Source organism: Rhea pennata, chromosome 9 (genome assembly GCF_028389875.1).
Source record: "Rhea pennata isolate bPtePen1 chromosome 9, bPtePen1.pri, whole genome shotgun sequence".
NCBI lineage: Eukaryota > Metazoa > Chordata > Aves > Rheiformes > Rheidae > Rhea > Rhea pennata.
Window position 1 is genome coordinate 7,613,006 of NC_084671.1, and position 12,382 is coordinate 7,625,387.

At 36.4% G+C, this 12,382-nt stretch overlaps 1 protein-coding gene across 1 annotated transcript in view; it reads left to right on the forward strand.

The window, feature by feature from the left end:
• NAALADL2 (N-acetylated alpha-linked acidic dipeptidase like 2) overlaps window positions 1-12,382 on the forward strand; it is a 358,090-nt gene that overhangs the window by 166,038 nt on the left and 179,670 nt on the right. The gene's annotated exons all lie outside the window — the stretch shown is intronic.

Below are 12,382 nucleotides of genomic sequence, written 5' to 3' on the forward strand. Positions count from 1 at the left end.
AGGTATTGGCTCCATGCTTTGTGCTAGTCTTCTCCCAGTAAAGGTCTTAGAAAAGGATATGCTCTGTATTTTGGCCCTAAAATGAAGAGATAGTATGATTAAAAATTAGTGATTCAAGAGTTTGTGGTCCTTACATAAATAACTTACTAGTAGGCGTATGTGTCGGGGGGTGGTTTGTTTTTTTTTTTTTTCCTGAGATGTTAAGATGTTAAGGCCAAGGTGGTATGATTTGGTTTGTCTCTGAAGGTATTTACAAATACTAGGAAAAAAAGATATCTTTATCATTGTATAAAGTACATTCTCCGCTCACTATTTTCTGAGGCATTTACCATTGCTATTATATTCTCTAAATGTTCTACAAGAGACAAAAAAAACCCCTGTGTGTCTTGTTCTTAAAGAAGCAGCAATACTTTGGTATCTTCTGGTGTCAACCCAAGTCTTTGAAACAGTACTGTACTAACATTTTAGGCAATTTCATTTCAAATAATACATCTCATTCTGGAAATCTGTTAATAATTATTTCTGGACAAAACTGTATATTCTGCATCTTACAATCCCTGTACTTTAATTTCCTATCTCAGACCAGCTGGGATTTTTATGCTGATGGATAATACATGATGTTTATTGCTTTATGAAATTTAGAGGAGGAAGGATGATCTGAAGTGATAATGTCGGTAAAATGAGCATGAGAATATATGGGTCTGAATTTTATGGCTATCTGAAGAGAATTCTTGTACGTATTAGTAAATTTATGTATTATAAATGAAGTTGAACAACACAGGCTGCATATAGACATGGAAAGTGTATGGTTATGGAAATTAATCACTGAAGAAATAATCAATATACCATAATTTTAGAAGTATTAAAGAATGTAAATATATGGAGGAAATGTCATAGACAAAATATCTTTAAAGTAGAAAGATGTAGTTCAGAAATTTTATGTCCTCTGCATTCTTCTAATATCCACTTCATCTGCTATGTCTGAGGGCAAAGAGAGTAGCAGTTAACCTTCTACTAGAGAAGAATTCATATATTGCTCCAAATACACATTTATTAGCCTTGTATCAACATCGATACAGTTCAGGATCTTATTCTTCTACAGTCAACCATGAGACCTTGGAAAGCTTTCTGTCTTCTTTTCACATCTCTCTCAAATGTGGATGTGCATGCGAGTTATTGCAGAGAACTTTTCTCCAAAAACAAGGCAATTTTGTTCCTTCATGTCTTAAGTTTCCTTAAAATGATAGACCACAAGACTTGGAACCCTCCGCATGAAGAATCCTTCTGCGAGTACATGCGGTGTGGAACCTGCAGAGATTCACTTTGTCCTCATCATGACTAAAACAATTAACTTCTTATCTTTGACTATTGTTTCTTCTTCAGTTATCCAGGTTGAACTGATACATCTTGACTTTTGAGCTGTATTGTTTCATTGTCCCAGTTTTTTGAACAGATTTGTGGAAGGCATGATAATCAAACCTGGCTGATTTAGCAATAAGATGTGGTTCTTTCTAAGGTCATAGTGTTGAAAACACAACAGTGTACTATTACAGGTTCTATGTTGTAATACTTTTCAGATCTCACAAGCAATTGATATATTTCAAAGAAACATAAAAAATTGAAATTCACTTTTTCCAGAAAATATTAAATTGATGCTGTACGTAACAGAGAAATAAAAGTAACTTTGACTACTTTATTGTTGTTCTTGAAGGACTAGATGAGGCAATAGGTTGATCTAAGATGACTGATCATTAGTTAACAGTGCCTTCTGGAAAATCACAGCTATTGTATCCTCTGTAAAAATTGCTCAGGTCATTGGCGGCAGGGTGGGGAGGACCTTCTTCCCTGCCCTCCAGCATAGCAGTAAATATTTTATTTTGAAAGAGTCCGAGAAAATTCTGGCTTGTTACTGGATAGCAGTAACTTTGCTGCTTTTTTTCAGGACTTTCTGCCCTCATTTTGGGAGGCATTCTCATAAGACTTCTGTTCTCCAGCTGGAGTAAAAGAGTCATTTCACTTTGGAACATTGTATGTATCTACTCTTCTAGAAATCAGTAAGAACCTGCAGACTTAGGAGCCTGTTTTACAGTGTGCTTGTCCATCACTAATTTTGTTGACGGGGCATCTGAAAGAAAGGTTGTACAAAGATTTCAAAAGAAGTTGTAGAAATGCTCATACTCAAATCCAGAGATTTTAGATGTTAAGGATGAAACTTACCATCAGTAACTTTAAGTTCAAATTATTATAAATTTTTTAAAACAGACTTGAAAGTATAAGATGTCTTTTAACAGTCAGTGATTATCTGGGGGAGAGAAGAGTTGAGCTGTGTTAGAGAAGATTTACAAGGCAGCAGTGGCAGGAAACACTCAGTATCTTCATGGATTGTTACATGAACTGCTTATTGTCTTCAGATGTCTTGTTTGAAAGTACAATTTAATAGATGCTGTTTAAAAAAAAGAAGTTAAAAAAAAAGTTAAAGGAGATTGTAAAATCCTTGTAAGCCTACTTTGGTTATCTTAACAGAACTGTTCAGCTGTTTGGGGTCTCTCATTGGCATATAGGCACTTGTTGGAAAGACGGAAATTACTTATTTTGTTTCTCTGTGATTGTAGGGCTGAGTTGTCTCTCATAATTGACTATTCTTTCTTTTATGTACTCAGTCTCTTTTGAGATTAATCTTTAGCATTTACTATCAAAATGAGTCATAACTTGTTTATGTACATTAAGCATTTTTACATCTCCTAAGACAATAAAGTTCCGTACACTTAAAACAGTTACAAAACCTGATTTTTCTGGTTTATCAAGTATACATTTACTAAGAGGGATAGTGTAGTGGTTATCACATCTGCTTTACATGCAGAAGGTCCTGGGTTCAAGCTACAGTGGAACCAATAACAGGAAATCTTTGGGAGGTTGGACTAGATGATCTCCAGAGGTCCTTTCCAACCTTACTGATTCTGTGATTCTGTACATTCTTAAAATGAGAAAGTTACATTGGTGTAAAGCTGGTGCAATGAAGTGCAGAAACAATGATTTCTGTAATTGTTAATATCTTAAATATAGTGGATGTAGTTGCATTTTTCATTAATGAGTCATTGCAAAAGTAAGCTTGCTATTTAATCTTGAATTGGTTTTCTTTTCACCTTTTTAACCCGTTGCAAGCAATGGTAAGTGCAAAGGTTAGTCATCACTGCCGATCTGTCATCAGAGAAAAGGAATTAATGAGTGCGAACAGAAACTTCTATTTATGCTGTTTTACTCCCTGCCTCATTTGTAAAGATATTGCATGAGAAAACACTTGTCTGAACTTGTGCTATTACCTGTTTTCTACAGATCCCTATGCTGTGCTAAACACCAGGGGATATGAATATCTTCATTTCTGTGTCAGACATTTCATTCATTAGTTGGTCTTGCAGTGTAATACCGTGTTATTATTCTTTTCTTTTTGGAGGGCAAGGTTTTTACTGAAAGCTCTATCTCAAGAGAAAACAATGGTATAACAGAAATTGATTGATCATGGGTTTCATCACACTTCTTTTTCATTTATCTTTTAACTCTAGTATTCACTGTTTATGTCATTTAGAAGTCAGTTCAGTGAAGTTTTAGCAGCTGTAAGCGGTGCTAAATCTTTTCAGTGGGCACGGTAGAGAGAATGGTATTTGCTTTTAACATACAAGGCTTTGAAAAATACTTTCTTTCAATCTCTCCTTGCCTTCCCCAAGAAATTGTCAAAGAAGCAAGAAGATGGCCTAGTGAAGGTCACATGTGAAATTACTGTGGCTGTTGTCCATGACCTGGTTGAGAAGAGATAGGGAGCAGTCTTGCTGCTAGTGTATCTTAACCACCCTTACATTTTTCGGTCAATTTTAACGTGAAGGTAAGGGCATAATTTTGGACTGATGTTCTGGGCCTAATTGTATACTAGTGTTATTGTGGAAGAGCTGGTGGGGGCTTTTATTGCTTTGGGATTGATTCCCTCCCCCCCCCCCCCCCCCCCGCCTTAACTCATGATGAGTGAATGACTGTAGTACTTTATGGCTGCTAGTCTAATACAACTGACATTCCTCTTCTCATCAGGTACTTCATCCTTGGACTTTCTTCATGTAGCTCATTCTGCTATTTCATTTTGGTGAAATGGGCTATTTAGTAGCCAATAGTTGTGTGAGTGGGGGTGAAGTTTCTCATTTACTGATGTGCTGAATAGAAAGCAATGAAAGATAAAGAACATGGGAAGGAAAAAGCTGCAAACGTTGACTTTTTTTTAGCTATTGCATCTTCTGTATAGATTACCTGCAGTTGTGCTTTATCCAAGTGATACAAAAGTGATACTTGTCTTTGCATATTCTACTATAGAACCTAATGTTAAATATGAAAGATATAGTCATGATATATTCTGTATGGCATAGTCCGTGACAAAGATCTTGTGGAAAAATTTTGAGGTCCTAAATTGTCAGTCATGGAAAAAATGTAAACTGGACAAATCTTGAATTTTGGGATTTCTAGGGGAGCTTGGAAGTGGGGATTAATACTGATAATTTATAAAGAACTTTCAAAGTTAAGATTTTTAATAAATTCTTTAATATTTATGCTTTTCAAATTAATTTTATACTGGGACACATTCTTTATAATCATTTCTTTTATCATTCCTGGACTGTGACTGTTTTTCTAATAAGGAAGATAAATAAGTTCATTTCCAGTGTGGATTTACTTAAAGGCAGGCTAACCAAGTAGTTAAACATTGCACTTTTCTATAAATGAAAGTAAAATATTCATCAACCAATTAATATTACGCAGTTTTCCCAATTGATATATAGATATGCCTGAGGCTTACATATACCATATTCTGCATCATTATATGTTGTAGAAGCAAAATTAAACCAAAAGTAAATTTGAAAATAGATAATTTTTATTTTATATCATATCTGAGCAGACTGTTATATTGAAGGCATTATTTTGAAAGCTTGAAACCCTGATGCCCCAGAAAATAGTGAGCAGACAATCTGCTTTGAACATCTTAATAAATAACATAGCTTTTCATAGACTGTCTCAGGACAGTAATTGTGAGAATAATAAAATAAGTGAAGGGGAAGTTTTTTGCACAGGTCTAACAGTCTGTTGTATTTTAACAATGTAACAGACATCCTACCATGCAATTACTCAAGGCAGCAAATGTGCCTTAATTAAAAATGTACGACCGATTGTTATGTGGGTTGTGAGAACATCTGCCAATTTCTTGATAGATACCATAACATCTACACTCGAGGAAAATCAAAATCCTACTTTAATCTGGAGATGATATATCAGAAAAGACTTGGGCTGTTGGCATTTCGACATTACTAGCATTCAGTATCAGTACTATAAAACATATACGGAAGATATGCCAAGAATATCCGAGATACGAGCAGCATCTCCTCTGTAAGTTGAGAAAAGATAGTCGTGAAAAGAAAGATTACAAGTTTATGTTGTGTGTGATGCACTTTGTGGGGAATTTGGGTAAGTAGGTATTTCCATTTCTGTTTGTCCTGCTAATCAGTTAAGTGGCAACTTTAGAAACACCATTAGGATATTTTCAAATTATTCTCTCCTATTTTTTGCAGCGTTTTGATTATACGGGACCGTTTAATGTCCAAAGCCTACTTTGGAGAATTGTTTGTGGGGAAACCATATGTAAATATGTATGTGGAATTACTGCATAAGTTGAGTGAATAATAAGAGTAACACCTAGAACCCCTGGGAGTAGTTTTAATACCCTACACTGTTTTGCTAAAATAGTAGTTTATCTGGTTCTAATCATGCATTTTTTGAGCATGGCTATCACTCCTGATAGCAAATCTAGCATGAGACTTTGAGGATCCCTGGCCAGAGGTTAAGATACAAGTTTCCAGTCTTTCCTGTACTTTCAGTAGATGATTTGCACCATTGCTTAGCTTTGAGGGTTTCTCTCATGGGCAGAGAAGCCTCTGTGAATTGCAGTGGTAATTTGAATGATTTCAGAAAACTGATACTTGCAACGTAATTGGGTTATGTGACTTTTCACTTAGTGTAACGGTAAGGATTCCTCCCTTCATGTGAAAACATGTACCTGTATTACTGCATAGAATTGAAAAATAAAGACTACTCAACTGATGTCGTTGGAAAGTGGAAAAACAAGCTTGATGTGTACTCTCTGATGTTTGATTGCCGGTAGCACTTAAGTAATACATTTTAACTTTTTTTTTTTTTTTTTTTTTTTTAAGACTAGTATGACACTGTGGTAAATTACTGTTCTGAGTATAGGCTCAAATTTAACAAAAATTGACTCATAAATGTCAAGAGCATTGAGATAATTCAGTTATTGAACAGAGGTAAGTATGCCAAAACCCAGACTTACTAACCCTAAGGCTTATTCTGCTTTGTGAGTTCTCAGTTGAATGCATCTCTGACCACTGAGTAAGTAACTTAACTAAAACACATAAACTATTATTTATGATTTCTTAATATTTGATATCTTTGTGCACTGGTTTTAATGCGACTGTTTTGCGATACAGGTACCTCTCCACTGGAAAAGCGTTACAGTCCTCATTTATTCAAAATGGACAGCAGATGACCACTGGAAGAAATGCCAATGTGAGGCATGTTTTGCTTGCTGCCACCCGCAGTGGGCCTAATCCCCTGTAGGTCAATCCCCATTCAAATAGCTTACAGTATATTTTGAGGCTGAAAAATGGCAATCATGATATAGGTATTCTCCTTCCCCCCACCCCCCAAAGGAAAAAGAAAAGGTATCCAAAATATCAAGGTTAAATTTGGGATTTAGGAGCTCAGAAGTGTGAGCTGCTACTACGCATGGTAGGAGCGAATCCTGAGCAGAGCTCCTGCCCTTCTGTGTTAAGGCAGGGTGGGAGCCGGCTCACCAGCGTTACAAAGCTTCGGGCACGGCAGTCTAACAGTATTGAGTTAGTGTGTCATTATTGCCACGCTTAGCAGAGGATGAGGATGGAGAAAGCACCGCCGCGTTTCCCTGGGCTAATGGCGACCCTCCCCTGAGGTGCGGGGGGCGAGGAGCGGGAGCCTGAGGTTTGAGTGCACATATCAGGAAACACCCTGTCTTGAGCCACAAGTGTGATCGGCTGAGAGGGGCCAGGTGTGCCCACAGGTCTCTGTGTCAGTTAATCCGCCCAGCAACCGAGGTGTTTCCAGAAGGGGCGCGGGCCTGAGCAGGGCCTCCGAGAGTTTGCCATGAATTGGATGACCACTGATACACTTCTCCCCCAGAAAAAACCTTCTGTGCTTTCTGTGGCCTCCACGAGGGGCAGAAGTGATACAAAGCTGACACCATGGCTTTCCCTAAAGAGAAATGCCGCATGCTGGGAATATTTGTAAATTAGGTGTACTGACCTTGTAGCGTCTTGTAGCAACAACCCAGAAAAGGTGAAGGAAGTTGTGCACGGTTGCTTCATGCCTGTGACTGTGCTCTCTCTTTGGATTTTAGATAATAAGTCACACAGGATGTGTAATACACGGCTCAAGGTCTATTCAGTTCATTCCTGGTGATTTACCAAGACTGTAATTATATTCTTTAGTAATTGTGTTTTGTGTAATGGATGTTCAGCTCTAGTCTCTCAATAGCATCTGAACACAGTCTGAAATAATCATAGACACATAAGAAACAATACTTCCAGTATGAACAAGGAAATGCTATTAGCTTTTTGGAGGTCACTCAACTGGGCATTGATCCTGACCTCTTTGTTTGTTTTCTGTTTATGGAGTGTTTAATAAAACTTAAATATACATGCTCTACTATGTGCTTATTTTTAAATAAGTAGTGTTTCTTGAAGATTTAGGAATGCGGTAGCAATCTGAAGGATCTTATTTCATGAGTATATATCAAAGCATTTTTTTCTGGACTGTAAGCAATTCAATTATTTTGTTTCTGAAACAAGTAAAGTTTATTGAATCCAATCAACCCTTATTTCTAGGAAATTGTAGTTCTGTTTCATTTTTAATTAGATTGAACATTGTGATTTTCTTAGCAGTAGTAAGCAAGTTTTGGCAGTAAAATATGCGCTCAATTTATACTAAAAGTTCCTAAAATCTAATGTAGAGAACTGGCAGTATATTTAACTTTAACCATCCAAGTGAAAACTTTCCTATTGTGGAAACTCCCATTTTTAAAAACAGATGGTTTACTAATTACTTTTGTTTTGTAAAACTACAAGATGATCAGGCAGCAAACAGAAAAAAAATGTGGGACAAGATACTCAGTTCTTTATAAGCTTAATACCGTGCTCAGGACTGTACTGTTAAAAGTTTTGCCTGTGCAAGGATTACAGGCAAACTGCTGTCTGGTTTAGAGACCGGGGAAGGGGCAGGTGAGTAATTCATGGGTTTTTTCCTACTTGAACTCCTATAGCTGTCCAGAGGTTGGTGCTGAGATTTACACTCAGGAGTAGATTGTAGGCTGAATTATGACCTGGGATTATACATCAGTGCTTGAAAACCCTTGATGTGGATGCAGTTCTGCCAATTTGTGGTAGCCCTAGTTTGTCCTGGGATTTGTTTCTCCTGGAGTTATGTGGGGTTCTACCACCTTAGCCCCCACAGAAGCTGCTGTTCTTTGTGTGTGTATTGTGATTCAGAGTGCTGGTTATGTCTCGCATTTTCTTTGCTTTCCTTCTCCCTTTGCTTTATGGTATGTATTATCTTATCTGTGTTCAGAGAATGCTTCTGGATTTCCTTGCAAAATACAGGTACTCTAAGGCAAGATGGTCAGTCTGTGGTTTTTGAACATGGTGTAGTTCATAGGAAGTTTAAACATAGCTCCATTCTGGAAATCAGCCCTACTTACGGAAAGGGTTCAGACCAACATCGCTGGAATATGTGGGAGTCAGCTTTTGCCCCAAGCTTAGACCTTTTTATGCAAATGAATTGTGAGACACCTAGCAAGACATTGCCATTTTCTTCAACCTGTGATTTATTCTGTGTTTCTTACTGCTGATGGCATTGTGAAGATTATAGTATATGCCTCAGAAGATGAAAAGGGTTTCCTAAATATGCAGTAATGGGTACCTTGTAGATGAGAGCGATCTGCGTGAATGCTTTGTGTGTTTTGTTGGATGAGAGCTTAGTTGCTCTCCTACTGCAGGAGTAGTTCCAGTGGAGTTGAAAAGAGTTCCAAAGGACTCCTCATGGCCACGTCAAAAGGGAGAATTAACTTATTGTGGAAATAATAGCTGATGGGATAGGAGGGGAAAAATCTTTAGCTATACTGGAGCCTATTTAGCTTCCCTCCTTTGTAGTTCCTTTGTAAGACAGTCCCAGTAAGGAAAAACAACTTAACTTATTCTTTCGATTGTAAAAACTGATGTTGATTAACTTTATTTGCAAATCATTTTTCTTGTGGTTAGTTCTTATTTATGGTAAATCTGCTACCCTTGAATAATGCCTGCCTTTCTGAAGAATGTAGATTAGTAGATTTATGTACAAAGCAGCCTTTCATCCCTCACTGCCATATAGTCCTGTCATTCATAAGCAGATTTTAGTATAGTCAACTTTCTAAGACTTCTTATCTTTTCCTTCTGTTTTTCCTCCTTCATTTTATAGGACATCCAGGAAATACAAGAGGAAAACCACCTCTCTCTATAAGTCATTTTAAGATAAAATTATGAAAATTGAAAATTCTGAATGACAATTTCAGTTTAGAAAGCGATTGTTAACAATGTCTTGAGAAATTTATTAGTCATGCATGTCAGTCTCTTTCCATAAAGAGCTGGGTTTTATATTACCATTCTTTTGACAGCACATACATCAAAATTTGAAGACCTTACCATGATGCAAAACAAAATTTTGATTTTGTATTGTTCAGGTATATAACTTCATACATCAGGAGCAGTTTGTTCTCAAGCGCAGTACATTTTCCACCTTTCTAAACTTGGAGTAGCCTGTCGCTTATTGGGTCATTGTTGCCCACGTTTCTATGTATTTGCAGGTTTATGCAGCTGGATCCTTTCCCTGTTTGTTCAGTATAGCAATTGCTTTGTTCCTTAGACAAGCGCAATGTTTGAGCTGAACAGGAAAGATACGTATGTTTGTTTTCTTCATCCCAGTGCACTCAGCCATTAAACTGGCTGTGTCCTCCATCTCCTTCACTATCTTAATTTAGCACGTTGAGGATGGATCAGCAAAAGCCTAAACGTCTTAGGATAGTATTTCACGGCAAAATTCTTATGAATTCTGCCCCTAGACATCTGACATGGGAAATGTAGTAGCAAGATTAAACTTTTAGTGTTCAAAAATTAAGCGAGAGCCAAAATGGACTTTTGCCACCTTACTTGTTAAAAATTTGCAAATTGAAGGATTTATATAAAAATGTAGATACGAGTATTTGTTTTTTTCAGCCTTTAGTTTTGATTGTCATATTACTGCAGCCCTTAAGCACACTGTGTTATAGTAGATGATTAAGAGGATGGCAGCATCTAATTAAATCTGCACTAAGCATAGGTTTTCTTTTTTTTCTGAAGGAATTTGATTCAGGAATAGAAATACATGATGTCAGTGAGGTCTTCCAGCAGTTTAAATGGCACTTTATTCCTGCTTGGTAATTTTAGATATTGCCAATTAGTAAAATGAGGTGGGTGTTCCATGTGCAGCCTCATGATTTTAATTGGAACTTAAGTAGAAAAGAGTAATTAATAACTTATAGCCTGTCCAGCTAGTAAAGCTGTGTCTCAGATTAATGAACCATGTCTTTTGCACATTACACTATGAATTGAAAAAACCACTAGACAGACTGTCCAGTTGCTGTTATTTGTCTAATTAATGTTGATCATTGCACTGAAGTGTAATGTAAACAGGAGATACAGATCCTGCAAATGCTTGTGAATCTGTTTAATATTAAGCTCAGTAGTTTCATTAGCTTCAGAGAAACTTACTTTGAAGCATGTGATTTTTTGTTTAGACACTCCGTACACATCAAGACTTCTGATATTATGAGATTATCTGTCTACATCTTTGTGTGGATTACATAGAAGGGGCAGAGAAAAGATTGACAATTATATGTGGGCAGTTAACACACAAGCAGGAATGTGCAGTAAGTTTTTATTGTATGAATGTGTGATATCCAGGTCTTAATATGTTAACACTGAGCAGGCTTGTAAATTCAGAATCTAGTTTTAGGAGCAGGAGACGGTTTGACCTAAGATAGTAGAGATCGTATATTATGCTGGAATAATAACTTGATCCAGTGTGAATTTTGCTGTACTTTCTGTAGACAACAATGAAAAGCCTTCATTGGCTAGTGTCTAATGAACTGTGGTCATTTATACTAAGGTAGATGTTGTTAGAGAAAAAGTTACAAAAGCTGTATCTGGAACAAACTGAAGTGATGCAGTGCACCAGGCAGTGCAAATTGAAATTTAAGGAGTCCAAACTGACCTATTTAAAAAAAACAAAACAAAACACTATCGGGGATCTTTAAAGTGCCTGTAGCTAAAGCATGTTTGATCTCTTTAATAAAGTTACATTCCTTTACCAGTAAGAGATATATTTTTGATGTATGTTGTTTTTTGCAATGAAACTGTTGATAATACTAAATTAAGAATGGAGAGAAATGTTTTCTTTATTGTAGCACTTAAAGCTTTGGTGCTTTTGGAACACTATACCAAAGGAACTCCTGCCCAAAGCTTCTTAGTTTCTTGTTAATTATTATGATGGATTTAAATTTTCAGATTTTCATATAAAGCTGACGAAAGTGGTAAGTTTCCAGTTTATAGTATAATTAATTCAGTTGTGATTTACACAAAAGCCTCTTTCTGCCACATTGTGGGGATACTGTAAAAAGGCCTTTAAGAACAGTGGGCAGTTACAATAAATAGCCTAATATTATTTATTAAGTTGGTGTGTATGGGCGTGACAATACAATTTGTTTGTGTGTGTGTGTACATATATATATATATATATATATATATGTATATGTGGTGTGTATGTGTGTGTGCACATACACACACAGACATACGCACACTTTCACTGATGCAAAATATACGCATATGAATGTCTTCTAAAGTTGAGAACTACATTTTGAGGCATTTTTGGCTTCAGATGGAATGGCATGCTAAAAGTCATTTTGGAATGTAAACTTTTTAATGAAATACCAACATAATTAAAATATTTGATAACTAGATAAAAGGAGAAATCTCAAATAGCAGTATAGAGCTAGTTTATATTGTTTTATTTGCAGTCATATTCTAGCCAGTGTTTGATAGTGATTGAAGGTCTGTAGGCTTATGCAATGTAATTGAAAGCAGATCCAACAGGAAAATGCCAGTGGATTTCTACTGAAGCCAGTATTGATAAGCTTGCTGTAACAGTAAGATGCATTAGCAATCATATAGTAAAATAAAGAAAT